General features: G+C 40.5%; 1 long non-coding RNA gene across 1 annotated transcript in view; it reads right to left on the bottom strand.

Annotated features, from left to right (window-relative positions):
- Window positions 1-23,139, bottom strand: part of LOC136794391 (uncharacterized) — a 33,274-nt gene extending 10,135 nt beyond the window's left edge. Inside the window, exons 1-2 of the long non-coding RNA XR_010841114.1 lie at window positions 23,073-23,139; window positions 22,227-22,428 (exon numbers count right to left, since the gene is read on the bottom strand). This is a non-coding gene — a long non-coding RNA (uncharacterized lncRNA). The remainder of the gene's footprint in view (window positions 1-22,226; window positions 22,429-23,072) is intronic.
- Window positions 23,140-23,506: the final 367 nt, after the last annotated feature.

Here is a 23,506-nt window from a genome sequence, read left to right as displayed (position 1 = left end):
ATGCCTCTTACTGACCCAGGCTCAGTGTCTTTGACTGTGAACTAGTGCTAAAAATAGCTCTTACCATGGTGTCTCTGTGAGGTCAAAGGAAGTAATGAAATGACAGTGCTCAGTGGAACCCCCAAACACAGAGTACATGATTTGTAAACAGTGACTATTTTATTGCCATAGTCAGTATTAATTTCTGTCTTCCTGGCACACAGCAGGACTCAGTAAGTAATTGTTGGTGATAAATGTGTGAATGAATTATCTTATCTTGGGCCATTGGGAGCAGGGTGGCAGGCAGATCCTCCCTTTCTTCTCCTCTCTGGGTTGTTTCATCTCAGCTCACAGTTATGTCCCCTTTAAGTGCCTTGCCAGTCCTTGAAGCTTTGGAGACCAGGGCAGTACAATATGGTGGTTTGTGAGGATACGGGCCGAGTAAACTTTCAGTGATCCTTTTCCTCATTACTTTTCATCTAATCCCTAAATTATTGGCATCTCCAATGAGTTGAGAGGGGATGAGGAATTAGCATTCTTCAAAGCTATGATTCTCACCCTCCCTAGTAATGGCAGCCTAGTTTAAGCAATTCTCTAACGAACACTCTTATGACTTCCTTGAAATCCATGAATATCACTAATTCCCCATAGTCCTTGCTATACTCTCGTTTGTTCCAAGACCAGAGAAAATTGGAAACACTGTTTAAAGGGATCAACTCTCCAGGCTTCCCACTTCCGTCTCCTTCGTTACACCATGTTCAAGTAGATCAGACAGTGCCACTCTGGACGTGACTTGGCATGCAGTCACCGTACTGGCCAGACTCATAATTTGAAAAGTGTCAGTTTATCTTTACATCTCACCCTTTATTTTAGCTTGGCAGAAACTCATAAACAACTGGAAAAGTTTACATAAAAATATGTCCCCATTTCAATTAATCTTTAGGTAAGCTTATTTGAATTCAGTCAAAATTTTGTGCCTGAGAGGTGTAATAAAATATACTTATTTGAGCCAAAAAGCTCCAAAACAAATGGATTTGGAGATAATTAATAATATATTCTATATTATCAATAATAGACTATATTTTATATTAATAATAACATAGAATATTATTAATAAAATATATGCTATATTGGTGAGGCTATATAATATAGCAATACACTATTAATATGATTATTAATAATATATATCTAAAATGTTTTGCCTACATTTTGTTCTTTTAGTCTTAAGAGTGACAATATACTGAATTTTCTCTCTGAATCGAAGACCAAACAGAGTCAGCTAAAAATGTATTCTAAATAAATATGTGGCAAAGAAAAACTCATGGATATAATTTTTGGATGACAAATTATAGATTGGACTGATAAAGAATATCAGGGCACTTAGGGTGTGGTCCCAAACTCTCAAGTCCAGGCTTTGTTCTTCTTGATGTCTGAGGTGTCTTTATCAAGACTCAGTGCTGGGAAAACTTTATGTTCCTTTTGTCATGTACGCAGGAATGTCACGTCATGTAATGAGGTTATCAGGAAGTACCTAAAAGTCCCCTTTTCTAGATTCAAAATGCAAATGATTCAGAAAACACTTGGGCTATTTCAGTACTAGAGAATTAATGACAACTCAGCATATCCTAAATTTTGAAATTTAGACCTTGCTCTTCAACTTCTGTTGGATGGACACATTTTATTTTTGTAGGTCTTGGGTTTTTCAGAGAATAGAGAGAAGATTTTGAGGTTACATGTACTATAAAAATTATAGCAAATGTTTATTGAAATACTTCATAAAATGAATATTTATGTAAGGTTGATACATAATTTTTATAACTTTGTATCTAATTACAAAACAAAATTTGGGAAATATGCTAAAAAGAGGAAGAAGAAAATAAAAATCACTTCTAATTCCATCACTCAGAGATAATCACCATTTTCATATTTTTGGTGTAATGCCAAGCTTAATCCCTGGTAAAAAGTAGGTCCTCATAAAGTATTAGTTCATCGCCTATGTCCTCAAGTCTTTATTATTACGAATGCATGTATTTACATATATTTAAAATTGCAATCAAAGCATGTGAACTGTTTTGTAATCTGTTAACAAATACCTCAAAATTACAAGCCAGAATAAGTTTTCTGTTTCAAAACAGTGCCCTTGGAAGTACTTTCATGACTTAAAACAAGTTGGTGGATGATCTTTGAACCAGTCTAAGGCATATGTGTATTGTAGGTCAGGTTATCCCTGGGAAATAGACTCAGAAGGAGAAGGAGATTTGAGAGTAGAAAGTTTATTGGGGTGCTATTGGGATCAACTCTCCAGGGAGGGAAGCAAAAGAAGCAGGCTTGGGCAAAAGGAAAAATGAAGCTTCAATGCAGCCCCAGCAAAGGCCTCAGCTGATCCCAAAGGGAGCCGGGCTGGTCCTTCAGGTGGTCTGTTCTGGAGGCAAGGGCTGGAACATTGAACAGCCATCAGAGGTAGGTTGTCTTGACTTTGGGTCTCCTCATCAGAAGCAATTCTGGAGGGGGCTCAGCTGAGAACCAATAGCTGCCAGCACGGTTAGCAGCTGGGGAGGTGAGTAATGAGTGTCTGGGGCCTGCAGGGCATCTGAACGCACGCTGGGCTGTGCCACATATGCCAAGGATGTTGTGGGTCCATCTTAGCTATTATTTCTTTGGATGTTCTATTTATTAATACCTTTTGCATTCTGTCAATATATGCTAGCAAGTGGGGTCTGAATGCGTTAGTACTTTTTGTTCCCCTTCAAATTGTTGTCTTCTATTTGTGGCTATAGCCCAAATGCTACTGGCTCATTCTTTTTTTTTTTTTGCGGTATGCGGGCCTCTCACTGTTGTGGCCTCTCCCGTTGCGGAGCACAGGCTCCGGACGCGCAGGCCTAGCGGCCATGGCTCACGGGCTTAGCTGCTCCGCGGCATGTGGGATCTTCCCGGACCAGGGCACGAACCCGTGTCTCCTGCATCGGCAGGCGGATTCTCAACCACTGCGCCACCAGGGAAGCCCTGGCTCATTCCTTTGAATACCCTTTGTGAACATGATTTTTGTAAGTCTTTTCACTCCCTGTTTGCTGAAGAAAAGTGATCACGTTGGGCTCAAACAAACAGAAAAAAATGAGACATGACTTTAAAGGAATACAGTGGCTGACTCTAAAGGCCAAAAATCTGGATCCCCATGAAATTCTGAGAGACAGTTTCTAGCAATAATTCTAGAATTACAAAGTGCCATTGGCAAAAGTGTGCATTGTTCCAGGGTCCTGAAGTCAGTCTATCTGCTTTAAATGGATGGTCATAATTTAAGCAGATAGAGGTGAGAACCTGTGTGCATTTTACTGACTGTGGCTGACATGAGAACACTTTTGGGCCCACCCATCCAGAGGCTGCTAGGTTCTAAAAATAACCCAGTATTTGTTTTCCACTGTTCTTTTCAGATATGAATGCTGTCTTGGCGAATATTAAATAAGAGTATGTTCAGGGAAAACTATTAAGTTTAAAGGGAACTCAGTTGAGTGAGAAGTGACAGAGAAGGCTTTATGTTCTGGCAAAACTATAGCAATGATCACACAGGACGAGAAGGCAAAGACCTGCTCTAGGTTGAGAGGCCTCTCCTGTGGCTCCATCCAAGCTGAGTTATAAGATCAAAGTCCTCATCTTCTACCAGTGAGATGCACACACCCACCTGTCAGGCAATTCCAGATTCATAGCAAGACATGATTTCCAGAAACCTGGAGGAAATTCTAGTTACCCCTTGGCGTGTACTCTGGAAACCACTCAGGCTTCCTTTGTACACGTTTACATTTTTATTCCATAATTTTATTTTCAGTCTAGGGCATTAATGATCATTTATGAAACTTACTAATCAGTCATGTTAGCGAGAGTTTCCATTTCCCATTTCAGATTGCCCCAGTGCTCAATGTTGTGAATTGTCACTTAGCAACAGAAATATAACCACCCTTTGATAACACCTCTGGGAATACTCAACATTTCCTTAGGTTTCCCTGGATATTTAGGAGTATGAAAGATCCCAAAGGCTGTGTCATATCTCGGCAGCTGATTCTAAGTGAAAGTTTGGATGGTCCTCATAGCACTAAGTGGAGTGTCCCTTTTAGTAGATTTCCAGTTAATTTGGTTAATTAGCTAGCCAACACAAAAATCTGACTTATTTATTTATTTGCAGTACGCGGACCTCTCACTGCTGTGGCCTGTCCCGTTGCAGAGCACAGGCTCTGGACGCGCAGGCTCAGCGGCCATGGCTCACGGGCCCAGCCGCTCCGCGGCATGTGGGATCTTCCCAGACCGGGGCACGAACCCCTGTCCCCTGCATCGGCAGGCAGACTCTCAACCACTGCGCCACCAGGGAAGCCCCACAAATCTGATTTTTAAGCAAGTCATCTGACCTAGTGTTTACCAAGTATAAGGGTGATAATTTATTCCTCATCTGCCTTAATTCTTTGTCTATTTCTCAACCAGGGTATTATTTCTTGGGTCCTTAAAGACCCCAAACATGCTTATTAGAGAAAATCTGGAAACACTAAGGAGAGATAACAACCATAGTTTCACTATTCAAGGACTATAGCTTAGTATATTTCTTTCTGATCGTTTTTCTTTTTAGAATAAAGAAAAAAAAGTAAACTTTTCTGTTCTTTAGAAAATAGCTACTCACCTCTAACAATTTTGAAAAACCCAGAAATAGATAACAATGAATATAAAACTCATTTATAAACTTACCCCTATTTATCTCTAGTATTTTTCTATGAAAACTTTTTATTGGTTTTAAATAATTAAAACCACGTTATAGGTATAATTTCCTGGCTTGATTTTTCCCTTCAGTTTTTATTTTTATCAGATTTTGTAGATGCACATAGAGTCAAAATGTTTTAAAAGACTTGTAAACAACCAGTCTCTTGACTTCACCACCCCCCCTTTCTCTACTCCAGAAGCAAACTTGTTCAACTCTTTTGCTGTATCTTACAATGGATGGTGTCTTAGATTTGATAAATTGAGGTATATATCAAAAGACTTTATTAAAGAGTTAATTAATATTCCTGACCCAGATGTTTACTATCATGTTATTTCTATTAAAAACTTGAAAGTATAACCACAGATCAACTAGATAAATAGAGCATGATACCGTCCTACTAAAAGATTCAGTGATGTAGCCATAAAAATTATCTTTAGGAAGATTTTTCAATAATTTGGAAAATTATTGTGTTGCCATATTAAGAGCTATAAAGTGGGCTAGAGACATCTGTTGAAAGATGATGGATGGAACACAAGCATTCACTTTTGCTGACTACCAAAACCACACCAAATGAGAATAAGTGAGACATATAAAGACAAACCTTTCAGGATAAAGACTTTGGGAGAAGATGTAATGGCAACTGCATTTTGGAAAGTGTGAAGCAGTTGGCTAAGTGGATGTGGCAAATCAAATAAGCTAAATCTAAGCTAGCACAGGGGGAGGCCAAAATAATCCAATTTTGCACTGCTTATTATGGTTTGAATAGTATCTTCCTTCACCTCCAAATTCATACGTTGAAGTTCTAACCCCGGGTACCTCAGAATGTGACTGTATTTGGAGATAGGGGTTTTCAAAAGGTAACTAAGTTAAGATGAGGTCATTAGGGTAGGCCTTAATCCATTATGGTTGTAATGGATTGATACGATGAATCCATTATGGCCCATCCAAAATGGGCCTTAATCCAATAGGGACCGGTATCTTCATAACAAGAAGAGATTAGGACACAGATGCACACAGAAAGAAGACCATGTGAGGACACAGAGAGGAGAAGGCCATCTACAAGCTAGGAAACAGACCTCAGGAGAAACCAACCCTACTGACACCTTGATCTTGGACTTCTAGCCTCAACAATTGTGAGAAAATTAATTTCTGTTGTCTAAGCCACCTGGGCTGTGGCACTTTGTTATGGCACTGCCAATCCCTCAAAAGGAGTTGGAGAAAACTAATACCTCTGGAAGTAAAGTGAAAGTGGTGTGTAAGACCAAAGAATTCCTTAAGTATCTGTAGAAGAAGTAGTTGAAACCTCTGTATTCAATCCTTGTATTTACCCCTCTCCACCCTGGAAAATGATTGGAGGTTTCTTTTTTCTTCTTTTTCTTTTTCTTTTTTAAAAAATTGAAGTATATCTGACTTACAATATTATATTAGTTTCAGATGTACGGTATAGTGATTCAGTATTTTTTCAGATTATATTCCATTAAAAGTTATTACAAGATAATAGCTATAATTCCCTGTGCTGCATAATATATCCTGTTGCTTACCTATTTTATATATAGTAGTTTGTATCTCCTATCCCATAGCCCTAATTTGCTTCTCCTCCTTTCCTTCTCTCCTTTGGTAGCCACTTGTATGTTTTCTATATCTGTTAGTCTGTCTCTGTTTTGCACTTACATTCATTTGTGGCTTTTTTTAGATTCCACATATGTGATGTCTCACAGTATTTGTCTTTCTCTGTCTGATTTATTTCATTAAGCATAATATTCTCTAGGTCCATCCACATTGCTACAAGTGGCAGAATTTCATTATTTTTATGGCTGAATAATATTCCATTGTGTGTGTATATCTATCTATCTGTCTCTCTCTCTCTCTCTCTCTCTATATATATATATATATATATATCACATCTTTATCCATTCATCTGTTGATGGGCACTTGGGTTGCTTCCTTATCTTGGCTATTGTCAGTAGTGCTACTAGGAATATTGGGGTGCATTTATCTTTTCAAATTAGCCCCTTTGTTTCTTCTGGATATATTCCCAGGAGTGGAGTTCCTGGATCATAAGGTAGTTCTATTTTTAGTTTTTTGAGGAATGGAGATTTACTTTCTGAAAAGGATAAAATAGAGAGGATTTCTAGACTAGTGGCAATGGTCAGACAAAAAAAGAGGTGGTACAATACAAAAAACAAAATGAAGGATTAAGTAACATTTACATTCTAGATGCTGAGACATTGCTCCTACCCTTCTTTTCCCACTCAATCACCATAAAATTGAAGTGTGGCTTTGCCATTGAAGAGGTTTGAAGTATCTCCTCTAATAAATTTGACCAGCCAAAGATATCATGGGTTTGCTCAATGAAACAGCCAAGCCAGACCATCCTATAGTGAAGCCCACTTTCGATAAGCACCCCTGCCCCTGTCCCTTGTGCTCAGAAGTTCCAGTGGGTGTTTCAAACCTAATTCATTATCTTCCCTGGGCACATATGGCATCCCTCCTCCTGAATTCCCAGTTCAGCACTCAAAGGAAATCCTTTTGATTTTTTTTTAAAATTTATTTATTTATTTATTTTGGCTGCATTGGGTCTTCATTTCTGTGCACGGGCTTTCTCTATTTGCGGCGAGCAGGGGCTACTCTTCATTGCAGTGCACAGGCTTCTCTTTGTGGTGGTTTCTCTTGCTGTGCAGCATGGGCTGTATATGCACAGGCTTCAGTAGTTGTGGTGCATGGGCTCAGTAGTTGTGGCTTGTGGGCTCTAGAACGCAGGATCAGTAGTTATAGCACACAGGCTTAGTTGCTCCGCTGTGTGTGGGATCTTCGTGGACCAGGGATTGAACCTGTGTCCCCTGCATTGGCTGGTGGATTCTTAACCACTGCGCCACCAGGGAAGTCCCTTGATTTCTAATATCATAGCATTGTGGTTGGAAAAGATGCTTGATATGATTTCAATTTTCTTATATTTACCGAGGATTGATTAGTGACCCAAGATGTGATATATCCCGGGGAATGTTCCATGTGCATTTGAGAAGAAAGTGTAATCTGCTGTTTTCAGATGGAATTTCCTATGAATATCAGTTAAATCTATCTGGTATTGTGTCATTTAAAGGTTGTGTTTCCTTATTAATTTTCTGTCTGGATGATCTGTCCATTTGTGTAAGTGAGGTGTTAAAGTCCCCCACTATTATAGTGTTACTGTCAATTTCCTCTTTTACAGCTGTTAGCATTTGCCTTAGTATTGAAGTGCTCCTATATTGGGTGCATATATATTTAAAATTGTTATATCTTCTTCTTGGATTGATCCCTTGATCATTATGTAGTGTCCTTCCTTGTCTCTTGTAACATTCTTTATTTTAAAGTCTATTTTGTCTAATATGAGAATTGTTACTCCTGCTTTCTTTTGTGTTCCATTTGCATGGAATATCTTTTTCTATCCCCCCACTTTCAGTCTGTATGTGTCCCTTGGTCTGAAGTGGGTCTCTTGTACACAGTATATATATGGGTCTTATTTTTGTATCCATTCAGCAAACCTGTGTCTTTTGGTTGCAGCATTTAATCCATTTACGTTTAAGGTAATTATTGATATGTATGTTCCTATGACCATTTTCTTAATTGTGTTGGGCTTGTTTTTGTCGGTCCTTTTCTTTCTTGTGATTCCCATGTAGAGAAGTTCCTTTAGCATTTGCTGTAGAGCTGGTTTGGTGGTGCTGAATTCTCTTAGCTTTTGCTTGTCTGTAAAGCTTTTGATTTCTCTGTCGAATCTGAATGAGATCCTTGCCAAGTAGAGTAATCTTGGTTGTAGGTTCTTCCCTTTCATCACTTTAAATATATCATGCCACTCCCTTCTGTCTTGCAGAGTTTCTGCTGAGAAATCAGCTTTTAACCTATGGGAGTTCCCTTGTATGTTATTTGTAGTTTTTCCCTTGTTGCTTTTAATAATTTTTCTTTGTCTTTAATTTTTGTCAGTTTGATTACTAACATGTCTCGGCACATTTCTCCTTGGGTTTATCCTGCCTGGGACTCTCTGTGCTTCCTGGACTTGGGTGGCTATTCCCTTTCCCATGTTAGGTAAGTTTTCGACTATAATCTCTTCAAATATTTTCTCAGGTCCTTTCTCTCTCTCTTCTCCTTCTGGGACCCCTATAATGTGAATGTTGGTGCATTTAAAGTTGCCCCAGAAGTCTCTTAGGCTGTCTTCATTTCTTTTCATTCTTTTTTCTTTATTCTATTCTGCAGCAGTGTATTCCACCATTCTGTCTTCTAGGTCAATTATCCATTCTTCTGCCTCAGTTATTCTGCTATTGATTCCTTCTAGTGTATTTTTCACTTCAGTTATTGTATTGCTCATGTCTGTTTGTTCTTTAATTCCTCTAGATGTTTGTTAAACATTTCTTATCTTCTCGATCTTTGCCTCCATTCTTTTTCCAGGGTCCTGAATCATCTTCACTTTCATTATTTGGAATTGTTTTTCTGGAAGGTTGCCTATATCCACTTCATTTAGCTGTTTTTCTGGGGTTTTATCTTGTTCATCTTCATCTGTTACATAGTCCTCTGCCTTTTCATTTTGTGTATCTTTCTGTGAATGTGGTTTTCATTCCACAGGCTGCAGAATTGTAGTTCTTTTTGCTTCTACTGTCTGTCCTCTGGTGGATGAGGTTATCTAAGAGGCTTGTGCAAGTTTCCTAATATGAGGGACTGGTGGTAGGAAGAGCAGGGTGTTGCTCTGGTGGGTAGAGCTTAGTAAAACTTTAATCTGCTTGTCTGCTGTTGGGTGGGGCTGAGTTCCCTCCCTGTTGGTTATTTGGTCTGAGGTGACCCAGCACTACCACCTACAGGCTCTTTAGTGGGGTTAATGGTGGACTCTGGGAGGGCTCATGCCAAGGAGTACTTCCTAGAGCTTCTGCTGCCAGTGTCCTTGTCCCCATGGTGAGCCACAGCCCCCTTCCCACACGTCTCTGCAGGATACCCTCCAGCACTAGCTGGTACGTCTTGTTCAGTCTCCTATAAGGTCATTGCTCCTTCCCCCTGGGTCCTCATGTACACACTACTTTGTGTGTGCACTCTAAGAGTGGAGTCTCTGTTTCACCCAGTCCTTCAAAGTCTTGCAGTCAAATCCCACTAGCCTTCAAAGTCTGATTCTCTGGGATTCCTCCTCCCATTATCGGACCCCCAGGTTGGGAAGCCTGACGTGGGGCTCAGAACCTTCACTCCAGTGGGTGGACTTCTGCGGTATAATTGTTCTCCAGTTTGTGAGTCACCCACCCAGTGGTTATGGGATTTGATTTTATTGTGATTGTGCACCTCCTACTGTCTCACTGCAGCTTCTCCTTTGTCTTTGGATGTGGGGTATCTTTTTTGGTGAGTTCCAGTGTCTTCCTTTTGATGATTGTTCAGCAGTTAGTTGTGATTCTGGTTCTCTCACAAGAGGGAGTGAGTGTACGTCCTTCTACTCCACCATCTTGAACCCTCAGAAATCTGTTTTCTTACAGTTCTGGAGGCTGGAAGTCCAAAAGCAAGGTAACAGCAGGGCCATGTTCCCTCTGAGACTCTGGGTATCTGCCTGGCTACTCTCTGCCTCTTCCTAGCAGATGGAGGGTGGCTGTTGATCCTTGGCGGTCCTTGGCTTGCTGCTTCAGCACTCCACACTCTGTCTCTGTCATCCAATGGTGTTTTCTGCTTCTTATGAGGCCATCAGTCATAATGAATTAGGGCTCATACTAATGACCTCATTTTAATTCGATTCCATCTGCAAAGACCATTTCCAAATAAGGTCACATTCATAGGTATCAGGGGTTAAGACTTCAACATTTTGGGGGAAATACAACTTAACCCATAACATCATGTAATCATTACCATTTTTTCCTAACACTTAGTTTGAGCCAAGGACTCTCCTATGTACTGCACAATCTCATATTTTCAAGTTGTGCCAAAATTTTAAGAAAACCTCACTTAAAAATTTCAGCTTCCAGAACAGAAAATGACCCTACAAGTGATTCATCATCTTATAAATGATTCAACCTCTATTAATAAACTCACTGCTGATTTTCTTTAAATGGAATCTTCTGTTTCATTGAACTATGATTTGATTTACACAGGTTTTGTTTACATAAAACTTTAAAAATATCTGGTCTGTTCTGAATAGTAAGGCTCAGTTATAATAAATCTAATGGTTATACTTCAACATAATGTCAGGAAGTAAATTCCATTTTGCTGACTTCTGAGAAATTAAATTGAAATATGTTTGATCAAGTAATTAGAGAGCAAAGTAGCTCAGTAGATAATTGAGACCTGAGTTGTGTGGTACCAGCAGAACATGCTTCTCCTTTGAAGCCTATCATTCTATAATTAAAATCTTGAAATTCAAGTTCTTTATGCAGCTAGAATGGAGTGTGAGGAGGCAGAATGAGAATTTCATCATCAATTTGGGAGAGCTTGGTTTTATTTTGTAATCTCAGCTCTGCTATTCCCTATTTTTGTGACTTTGGGTAAGGTAATTAAGTCATCTGAGCCTTGGTTTTCTCAAAATTTAGTGGGTTTGAACAATAACCATTTTATTGTCACAATTCTGAGCAGTGTCCAGGGGGAACAGCACGTATCTGCCTCCATGTGATCTCATCGTGGCTCCCCTGGGACTGCAGAATTCAAGATGGCCTCACTCACATGTCTGGTGCCTTGGCTGGAATGGCTTGAATGGCCTGGGACCAGCTAGGATGACTGGGCTTCACTCTTCTTGTGGTGTGGGCTGAAATCACTCATATGTCTGGAACCTGTAGCGTAGACTTCTTTCTATGGTTGGTTGGATTTCCCTCTGAGTAAAAGAAGAATCTATGTGGCTACTTAGAGTCTAGGCCCAGAAGCCCCAGAACATCACATTGGCTGCATTCTATTGGTCAAACCAAGTCATGAGGCCAGCTCTGATTTCAGGGCTGGGGATACTGACTCCTCTCCCAATGGAAGGAGGGGCAGAGTGATCCTCTTTGCAGAAGATTTACCACAAAAAAACAACAAGGAAAGTCAGCCTTTGCCACACTGCTCTACTAAATTGTTTTCTCACAGTGTCAGTAGAAGTTAAAACTTGTAGAGCTCTCAAGTCTATTTAGGAGGAGGACAGGTTCTTGAAGGGAGGGAAAGGGGATAGTGAAAGAAAAAGGAATGAAATGGAACTGAGAAACCATTCTGACACACTTGTACACATTTAACCTGGGGTTGCAAACACAGAATCACAGCTACCTCTCACCAATCCTGTATGTACTGCAGACAGCATTAATCAACCACAAAACTTTCTAATGAGGTCCTTTTGCGTCCTTATCATTCTTCTCAAGACAAGGCTCTAGACAACTATTACCGATCTAAGCGTTTGAAAAAGAGAAGAAACCTATATCCCACAGTAGCTCATCTTCTGAGGGGTAGGAGAAATGTGAATATTTGGAATATACTCCCCAGGTTGATCGTGATATACCCTGCTCTCTCCTGGTTGAGGCCACTGCTTTAGCCCCTTTGCTTGGCATAATTGAATACCCTCAGTAAAGTGGTTTTCTAACAGGATTGTATTTGGTGCTCACAACTCAGGTGAAAGATGAGGCAATTGAAGCTCAAAGAAGTTGAACAATCTGCTCAAATGCCACAGTGGGATAGTGGTGGCCCCAGTGACTCTCTTCCTACTACTCATTCAACTCTCAGAATCATAGACCCTGGAAGCTGAAGTGATGCCATCAGGTTTAAGCCCTTTGTTTTACAGATTAGGACACAGAGACCCAGAAAGTTAAAGGTGTTTCCAATGGCCATGTCCAATAGCAGAAGTTAACCTTAGGGCTAGAGCCCACGGTTCCCGATTCCTAGAGAATTGCCCTTTACCTCAATTTCAGCAGCGGTAAACATTGCAACTTGGCTGACTTCAAACTTTTGGCTCATCCAGTTTCTGTGCTTTGACATTAAGTAGGGAAGGAGGTGATATCTCACAGATTCTGACCCACAGCCCGAAGCAGCTCCTGTACCTTAATTTTGTTATAAAAGCTGTGGCATATTTAAATAAATCTTTAGGTTTAAAATTTGCCTGTCTGGGGCTTCCCTGGTAGCGCAGTGGTTTGGAGTCCGCCTGCCGATGCAGGGGACGCGGGTTCGTGCCCCGGTCCGGGAGGATCCCACATGCCACGGAGCGGCTGGGCCCGTGAGCCACGGCCGCTGGACCTGCGCGTCTGGAGCCTGTGCTCCGCAGTGGGAGAGGCCACGGTAGTGAGAGGCCCAAGTACTGCAAAAAAAAAAAAAAAAAAAAAAAAAAAATTGCCTGTCTGAACAGGATTCTAAAGATATGAAATGTACTGCTCTGTCAGGTTTTGTTATTGTCTTTGATTTAATATTTTCATAGGAGGTATTTCACGCAGTGTCCTGGGACATTTTATTGAGTGAAATGTTTTTAAAAATCTGATGAGTTATTTATGGATAAACCTAACCTCACTAGCTTCTTGAATTTATCTAATCGATGTGCAACCTCTCAGTAGAGAGATTTCCAGAGCTGGAAATTGTGTCTTAAGGACAATGAGACAGGGGTTGTCGTTTTTTGAGTACTGCTGGGAACCAGAGGCTCACATATATTCACTCATTCAGCCTCTACAGAATCTATGTGAGATGAGCATTATAAACCCTAGGTATGGATAAGGAAGGTGAGATCCAAAGAGGTTTTCCATCTACAGGCATCTGTACCCACAAGCTCTACCATCTCAAATACCCCCACAGGTGATATCGGAAGCCAATCACTTTGTGACCTGCTCGTACTCCTCTAACCTAGTGAAGCACTTTTTCCTAGACATTCCCCTCTGTTCTCTATAACCTCACTTTTTTTTTGCTTTTTGTTACATTATTCTCATCAGGACACAAGCATACAGTTAGTTTTCCCATTTAACAAAGAACAGATGTACAAACAGAAAAATACTTTTTCTCTGCCTGCATTGGTGATTTCACTTCTCAACTCCCCTTTGCAGCAAAATTCCATGGAAGAATTGATTATTCTTACTGATTCCTATTCTTTCTTCTCATTCTCATCTGCTTTTTTGGTGCATCACTCGAGTTATTACCACATTCAAAATGACCTCCATGTTGCTAAATCCACTGGTCCTTCATCAGTGTTCACCTTCCTTGGCATTTAACATAGTTGATCACAGCATCCTCAGTAATACACCTTCTTCACTTGTCTTCCAGAACACCATGCTCTCTTGGTTTAGGTCCTGCCTTATTGCCCACTCCTTCTTTGTCTCTTTAGCTACTTCCTATTTTTCACCCAGATCTCTTCATGTCAGAAGCCTGGGTCTCAGTCCCTGGATTCCATCCACTACCTTGCTTGCCTCTAATCTCATGGCTATGCCATCCACAGACTGATGATTATCACAATTATATCTCCTTTCCAGACCTCTTTGCTGAACTCCAGACTCAAATATTCAACTATCTCTTGAAATTTCCACTTGGTTATTTAAGAGCTATCTCAAATTTAAGACATTCCCAATGGACTAATCTCCATCCATGCTCTCCACTCCAGCTCACAAAACCCCTGCTTAATTCTCAGGCTTCACCCATCTCAGTTGTTTGTACTTTCTCCTTTCAGCTGGGCAGCCCCAAATCCTTGCAGTTGTCCTTGGTCTTCTCTTTATATTCCACACCCACATCAGGGAGTCCAGTCATTGTACTTTCAAAATATAGCTACAATTTGCACATAAATTGGCATTTCTTGTCTTGTCCCCGTGATCTAAGATATTCTCACTCCTTATCTGGATTCTGACAACAGTCTCCTACCCAGTCCCTGCTTTTGCTACTTGTAGTATATTTTCCACAAAGCAGCCAAAGTTGTCCTCTTAAAACACGAATCAGAGCAGGACACTCTTCTGCTCAAAATTCTCCATTAACTCCTCATGTCTCTCAAGTAAAGGTTGACATCCTTAATGTGGATCTCAAGGCCCAGATGATCTCTCAGACCTCGTCTCCTACTTCTCCTACACCTTGGTCCCTCCTCCAGCCTCACTGGCCTCCTTTTATTCATTAGCACACCAGGCTCAGCCCTACTTTTCTTCAGGGACCTTGGCATGAGCTCTTCCCTCTTCCTGAAATCCTCTTCCCCAGTTAAGTCCCTCTCTTTCTTCAAGTTTTTTTATCAAATGACACCTTCCCAATGAGAACAATCAGAACAACATAATTTGCTTGTTTTTAATGACTCATTTATTGTCAGCCCCTCTCCACACTGTAATGCAAGCTCTTCAAGGGTGGTGACTTTTGTCTGTTTACTAATGTACACCAACTTCTAGAATAGGGCAGAACACATGGTAGGTACTCAGTAAGCCTTGGTTGAGTGGATAAATGAAGTCAACTGTTATTGCATGCCCAGTAATAAATACTGGTATCCAGATCTGAATACTAGTCTACTCACCTCCAGTGTACGTGTACTTTTCACTTTACCACAGTACTCATAGTTCAACTTGCTAAGGCCCAGGAAGTATTGAAGTGATTTCTATATACTATCTCACTCAATCCTAAAAATAAATCTATGCGGTAGATACAAATGCTCTTCTCCTTTCACATAAGGCATAGTAGAAAGTTCATAATTTGCACAAGATACATAGCTAGTAAGTGGTAGAATCATGATGTGTCCTCAGGCGATGTGACTCATGAATATTTGCCTCTAGTATTATAAGATACTGTTCCCACCAATAATGACAAGGACAAAAGAGTTGGGAGATTATCAAAATGCAAATTAGTGGTGCACAATGCTTCCGAGTTGCCTCTGAACCGTTTCTTATTTAGAGAAGGACTACAGTCAAAATGGCAGTATAACATCTTTCCTTTTCTCTCCCTTTCTTGATACCAGGTCTGATTTGACCATATGTGGGAAGTGAAGTAACAATGATGATATGCACAGTTGTCTATAAAGTGCATAAGTAACCCATGTTCAGAGGTTCAGAAAACAGCTGATGGATTTAAGCCAACTGCTTGGTTGGGACGGCTGCTGTTTGAGATTCCTCTATAATTTCTGCCTTTTTATCATTTGTTCTCGTGCTAGGAGAGCAAAGAGAAGTTCGGGGAAAAGAAATGAAAAGCAAGACATCCCTCAGGAAGGCACTGCATCCAGAAGCTGTTTCTTCTCACCCCAGTGAACCTAGACCAGATTCATCTTCCCTCACCACCAGAGAGACTAGAGAATTAGGTGGCATGTGAAGGTCATCAGAGAAGGAAGAGGTTATTGTAATGAGGACTGAGGAAGAGACCTCCTACCTGGCAGCGTAATGCAACACTTGGACAGCACAACTTCTGAGCAGGAAAGGTATGTGGTAAACTGAATAATGGACCCCAAAGGTATCCAGATCCTAATCCCAGTAATTTATGAATGATACTATATATGGCAAAGGAGACTTTGCACATGTGATTAATTAAGGATTTTGAGATGGGGAGATTATTCTGAATTATCCAGGAGAACCCTAAATGTAATCATGAATATCCTTATATGAGAGAGGCAAAGGGAGATTTGACACAGAAGAGGAGGGCAGTGTGACAACTAGAGCCAGATGCTACACTTTGAAAATGAAAGGAAGAGCCACAGGCAGTCCCCTATTGCTAGGCATTTGGGTGGTTTTCAATCTTTGTGTTTTCAAACACTTCCATGGTGAATTACCTTGCACACATGGCATTTCTTACTTACAGTGGTGTACATAGGATGGATTCCTAGGAGCACAATCACTGGATCAAAGGTAAAGGCATCTGTGCTCCTGCCAATTACCAACAAATTCTCTTCCACAAGGATCATCCCATTTTGCCTTATTAGCAGTAATAAATGAGAGACCCTTTCTTTCAAAACAGATTTATGTTTTAAAAAAGGTGAATCGGACTTTCCTGGTGGTGCAGTGATTAAGAATCTGCCTGCCAATGCAGGGGACACGGGTTCAAGCCCTGGTCCAGGAAGATCCCACATGCCACGGAGCAACTAAGCCTGTGCACCACAACTACTGAGCCTGCACTCTAGAGCCCGTGAGCCACAACTACTGCAACCCACGCCACAACTACTGAAGCCCGCGCGCCTAGAGCCCGCGCTCCGCAACAATAGAAGCCACCACAATGAGAAGTCCAAGCACCACAATGAGGATTAGCCCCCGCTTGCTGCAACTACAGAAAGCCCGCGTGCAGCAACGAAGACCCAACACAGCCAAAAATAAATAAATAAATATTTTTTTAAAAGGTGAATTATTTTAGGAAGCATTTTTAAGTGGATAATAGTTGAGGAAGGACTTAGACTGTGAGGAGGCTATGCAGAGAATGAGAAGGAGTTAACTGCAAACAGCAAAATGCAAACAGGTCAGTGATGTAATTGGATCATCTGTCTAGTATGCTTAGTTGTTTTTATGCGGTTAATGATCTGTTAGTTGAAAGTGACTTGCTCACTGACACTGAGGTTTGGTTTCTTCTAAATTAATCCCTCAGTTCTCAAGTCTTTGTCTGTGTTGGGTCTTGTTAGCAGCCTGGCATTGTCCTTGACCCTGTCTGCCAAGTCACCTGTTAAGTAGATAGTAATGATATCATTGTATGTGGAATTTAAAAGACACTCTCTAATGTGGGGAACTCTCACTAATAACAGCAAAACAGCCCTTTGTACAGTGTTTTCAAGCACACGCTGATACAGACCACTACTTATAATGATAGCAAATGCTTCTCTAGGGCATACTTTGTGCCAAGCACTGTTATCACAGCTTTATTGGTATAAACTCGTTTGAGCCTCAAAAGAACTCAATGAAGAATATACAGTTATTATGTCTCATTTCATTTGAGAAAACTGAGGCAATGTGGGTTTAAATAATTTGCTCCTGATCTCAGGAGTAATAAATAATAAACTTGGAATTTGAATACAGTCCATCCTCTGAACCCCTGCAATCCTGTACTGTGGATAACAGCATGTATCATAATTGTCCCCATTTTACAGATGAGTAAATGAAGTCTCAGAGAGGTCAAAAGACTTGTCCAGCAACCCACAGCTTTAATAGCTGGAAGAGTTGGTATTAAAATCTTTCTTGTAACCTTACATCATGTCCTCCTATTTGTACTGTTTTACACGTCAGACTCTTTTAATGTGGTATAAAATTACCATATTATCCACTCATTATAACCAACAACATTTCAATTATGAAAAAAATTACATTCCCATTTTCTAGGATGTAGATTTTTTAAAATTAATTAATTGAGTTATTTATTTTTGGCTGCATTGGGTCTTGCTTTTTTTTTTTTTTGCCTTATCTCTACTTTCCTTCATGAAACACTAGACTGGAGGCTTTGGAGGAATGGGTCTACGAGTCTAACACTTCCTCCTTACTTCTGGCTGTATTGCTCACACAAGATAGTCTGGGAGATCACTCTTGAATTCCTGGGGTTTGACATAAGCCCGATCCATCTCAGTTGGTCTGTATTTCCTTTTACTCCACCAGGTACATTCAGAAAGTCGGGAGCCAGAGGAGAAAGCCTGTTAGAATATAGAGCAACCCCAATGGTGGAAGCCATATTGAAATGGTTTAAATTGTTATTGTTTATGGAATACATATACTGTAACAGCACCAAGCTAGGTATTTTACATATATGTTCTCATTCCATCTATGCAACAACTATATGAGATAGGAAATAGGTTCTGCGTAGCTAAACTTACCAAGGTTACATAGTTAGGGAAGAGAGGAGTCATGATTTAAACCTGAGTCTAACACCTACAAAATCTATACTCTAAACCACATGCTGCCTGTTCTGTCCTGAGACCAAGGTTTCGTGTTCTGTTCTAGCAGAAGGCAAATGTTTTTCAGTAATAATGGGTTACCTTCCCTTGGACTCCTGATACCCTTATATTGAACCTATGGGGGACAAAACCAAGGACTGAGGAGTGCAAACATCTCATTGAGCATGCTGACCAGATATACAAACATACTACAAACAAATCGTGCATGGAACCCACTCCAGGTGACATGAGTTAAAGATTGGGCACTCCCTCCTCACACTTGGAACTTTCTTATAAATCATTTTCTGCATTAAAAAAGATCTACATCCTTGGGCTTGTAGATCTTGCTTGCAGAGATCTGCAAGTTGGAAGAAGACTTCAGAGGATTATCTGGTCTAGTCCCTTGCCTTTAGGTAAGCAGGATATTTATTACATCCTTTTTACAGATGAGGCATCTGTGGTCCAATTGCACCCAATGACCTGGCCTCACAGTGCTGGGGGCTGTGCAAAGGAGGTAAAACCCAGGTTTCAGTGAGTCCCCACTGTCACAGCGTCAGATGCCTACAGGGGTGGGTGATGTGAGCGGGTGAAGCAGCAGTGGGGACTGTGGCAAAGGGGAGCAGCCATACTCTGCTGCAGTCGGTTGTTGCCCCATGTCCTGTGGTATTGCCAGATCTTCAAGGCTTCTTTGAAAAGCAAGGAGGGAAGGGCATTTAGATTTTTTTAAAATTTATTTTATTTATTTATCTTTGGCTGCGTTGGGTCTTCATTGCTGCGCACGGGCTTTCTCTAGTTGCGGCGAGCTGGGGCTACCCTTTGTTGCAGTGCGCGGGCTTACTGCGGTGGCTTCTCTTGTTGCAGAGCACAGGCTCTAGGCACGCAGGCTTCAGTAGTTGTGGCATGTGGGCTCTAGAGCACAGGCTCAGTAGCTGTGGTGCACGTGCTTAGTTGCTCTGCATCACGTGGGACCTTCCGGGACCAGGGCTCGAACCTGTGTCCCCTGCATTGGCAGATGGATTCTTCACCACTGCGCTACCAGGGAAGCCTGGGCACTTAGATTTTCGTGCAAACTTTTTAGAATGTTGCTGACTCTTTACAAATGTTAAGAATTGTGTACAGAACTCCAAAACCACATGTCATCTCGTCTCCTTTTCTTACCTTTGCACTAAGCTCAACTCCCTGCAGAAAAGGCTCTTCTCTTCTCTCCCTAGACTCAAGTCCCAGTGCAATATGTTGGTAGCTTTACTATTCTTCTCTTTTTCCTGTTTTGTGTGTGTGTGTGTGTGTGTGTGTGTGTGTGTGTGTGTGTGTGTGTTTGGTTCTTTTTGGGAGAGGAGTGACTTTTTATTACAGTATAACATACATACAGAAAAATACATAAATCATAAATATACACTTTGATGAGTTTTTCACAAGATGAACACACTCATGTAATAAGCCTTCAGGTCAAGAAACAACCCTTCTCACCACCCTAGAAGCTTCCTTCACACAGTTTCCAGTAAATACCCCCTAAGGGTAACCACAAACTGTCTTCCTACACCACAGAGTCTTTTTGCTTCTTTTTGGACTTTATATAAATGGAATCATAGAACAGACATGCTTTTGTGTTTGGCTTCATCAGCTCAGCATTGTGTTTGTGAAGGTCATCCCTGCTGTGGCATCATGTAAATTTTCTCCCTTTAATTAATGTATGGCATTTTATTGTGTGAATAGAACATAATTCTACTCTTGATGAGCATTTGGGTAATTTCCAGTTTGGGGTTAGGAATAATGCTGCTACATTCTCCCACGTGCCTCCTGGTGGACCTGTGTACATACTTCTGTTGGGTACATATTTAAGGAGTGGATGTCTGAGTCATAGGTTACGCATGTGCTCAGCATTAGTAGTTGCTACCAACAAAGTTTTCCAAAGTGATTGTTACAACACACACCTCTCCAGTGTGTGAGAGCTCTGGTAGTTCCACGTCCTTGCCAACACTTGGCATTGTTTATTGTTTCCATTTTAGCCAGTCTGGTGGGTGTGAAGAGGTGTTGCACTGTAGTTTTAGATCAGTCTGCTTTTCCTTTAAATTTGTGTGAGATGGCTCTTACTGTCAGTGGTACTACTACTTAATCTATATGTTACTTAAGGAACCCCTTTAATATAAATTCCTCAAGGGGTTCTCCCCTGCTTTCAGGGTAGGGCTAAAACTTCACAAACTTTTCTCCCACCATAACTCCTAAGTGCCTTCACTCAAGTCACATTAAGCATCTGTTTATGTTGTTTTCCCATGTTTTTCCTCTTTCATGCTCTTTCCCAGCTCTCTGTGAGTTGTTCTCTCTGCTGGAAGCCCATTCTCTGACATCACCGCCTGAGTGACATGTGTTCAGCCCTCAGGACTCAGCCCAAACTTTGCCTCTTCCAGGAAGCCTCTCCTGACTTTCACAACTTAGCTGCTCATACTGTGCCAAAATGATCAGTTTGCTTATTAACATGCATCAGTTCTTCAAGGGTAAAGGCAATTTATGTGGTTTTCATAGTGTACGAGCAGCAAATGTTTGTTGAATGAATGAATGAATGAATGGACAAATGAGTGCACGAATAAGGGAGATTTGGAAAGGGGAGAAACTTAGAGATTTGATTGTGGTATTTATCCAAGAGGAATTTCTAATTGATGATAATAACGATAACAATAATAATAATAACAACATCCAGTGTCTCCTTTTGCTCAACTGGCTTAAGCAAAGGGTTGGTTCTGGAAAGCACAACAACACATTTAATTCTGTTCCAGTATTGGAAGGATATTGAGAGATGCTTTAGGATTATGTAAAAATGAGTTCCTTTAATCACAGTTTATTCAGGAAGCCACAGGGCAAGTGATTAAAGCAGATGATTCACTACTGGGTTTAGTGAGAAGTTGTTTCAAACCTGCCCTGAAGGCCTGGTGGGTGGAGAGGTTTGTTGTCCTTTCAGCAGTCTTCAGGCTCAAACATGGTCAATACAAGTTTGATCACTTAGTATATTTCTCCAGATTTCCTAAATAGGGAACCATTTATAATCCAAGAATCACCTAGGGAACAACGGGCCACCAATGAGTCATCTGATGCATCTTTCAATGTCATACCACTGTGATTCTTATTGAACAATAACACATTGATTGTGTCCAGACTTAAGAGTATTGATGGACAAAAGTATTGATGGATGAACTGGAATTAAGACATGCTGCTCTGAAGCAGTGACCAGCGCATGCCAGTGAGATCAGACTAAAATAGTAAGAGGAAACCTTGAATCCATAACCCAGATGGGGCTGCCAACATGATTTCTGCAATTTCAAATAACCAGGTTTGGGTGAGAGAAAATCAACCGCTTATGAAAATCATTCATTGTTTTAAGAACATAATATTATTTTAAAGTTATTTTAAAATTACTGTCTTACCCTCAAAAGTAACAGGATGGAGAAATCAATGTATAACCCTATGAAAATGCTTTTGTCCTATGGGAAACAACTCACCCCCACCATGTCCCTCCCACTAGTATGAGCTCCACGAAGGGAGGGACTGTGTCTTCTTCATCTCTGCATTCCCAAGGTGTGGGCCAGTGCTTGGGTCTAATAGATGCTCAATAATCATTTGATTTAAATGTCATTTATAACCCATAAATTGACTGTCTCTGACTGCAGATTTTGTTTTTGCCATGCGGCAACTTTGAAGCACAACTCAGCACTTTTTTATGTCATAAAGAATTCATTGCCTTAGCATCCAATGTAGACTTTACTGAAGGGGTTTTAGGAAAAATAGAGAGAAATAATTACTTACAGAGCATGTAACATTTCTTCCCCCAGGTCTCCATCAAACACGTACTTCCAGTCTCTCTCTCTCTTCTTTTTAGTTATAGACACTAGACTCCATCTCTTCAAAAGTAGAGTTTCTCCCTTAGGAGTCCATGTCTCCCAAGGAGCAAGATACAAATCCACGAGAGACACTTTTTGGTTGTATGTGTAATGATTTTAGATCATTCCTAGAAAAAACATAATATCTAATCTTGTGGTTAAAAAAAACTATTCCCTTTAAATTTTTTTCTCAATCCAATTACACCAAAGAGAATGCTTTCAGTTTGCTGCTATTATATCTCTCTTTTTTTTTCAATGCCCATCTTTTTTCTTTTCTTTTTCTTCCCTTTTAACAAAGAGAAAACAGGACTCAGTCCCAGAGCCTTGATGAGGCAGCGGTCTCTAGCTAGACTTTAATAACTTGAATTTCTTCACATTATATTTATTTTCATAATTACTTTCTGTATATATATAAAGTTATACTAGATTTTATTTTAATGTATTGAAATAAGCCTTCCTTTTAAAATAAATTTAAATTTAAAATTGAGTCAATTTAAAGATAATGGTAATTGATAGTTTATAACTTTAGAAAAGTAGAAAATAGTAAGATTTGGGGTTTGGGAAAATGTCACAAGACCAAGCTGAATTTATTGTTATGACTGTTGTTTAAAACAGAAATTCTGGTATTGTGTTATGGCTAACTTTTTTGCGTCAACTTGGTTAGGCCATGGTACCCAGATAGCTGGTCAAATATTATTTTCGGTGCCGCTGTGAAGATATTTTAAACATATGATTAACATTAAATCAGTAGACTTTAAGTAAAGCAGATTACCCTCCATAGTGTGGGTGGGCCTCATCGAATCAGTTGATGGTTCTGATAGAAAAAGACTGACATCCCCTAAGAAGGAATTCTGTCAGCAGCCGGCATTTGGACTCAAACTGCAACTCCTCCTTGGGTCTCCAACCTGCTTGCCTACACTGAAGATTTTGGACCTGCCAAGCCTCCACAATCATGTGAGCCCGTTCCTTAAAGTCTCTCTCTCTCCCTCTCTCTATTGTTAGTTCTGGTTCTCTATATTATGCTGATTAAAATGTAGTGTTACCTGCATTTTAATATGAGGTTCAGGGACTTCCCTGGTGGTGCAGTGGTTAAGAATCCACCTGCCAATGCAGGGGACACAGGTTCAAGCACTGGTCCGGGAAGATCCTGTATGCCGTGGAGCAGCTAAGCCTGTGAGCTACAACTACTGAAGCCCACGTGCCTGA

The sequence above is a fragment of the Kogia breviceps genome, chromosome 6, assembly GCF_026419965.1.
Source record: "Kogia breviceps isolate mKogBre1 chromosome 6, mKogBre1 haplotype 1, whole genome shotgun sequence".
Taxonomy (NCBI): domain Eukaryota; kingdom Metazoa; phylum Chordata; class Mammalia; order Artiodactyla; family Physeteridae; genus Kogia; species Kogia breviceps.
This window is presented reverse-complemented; position numbering and strand designations above follow the sequence as displayed.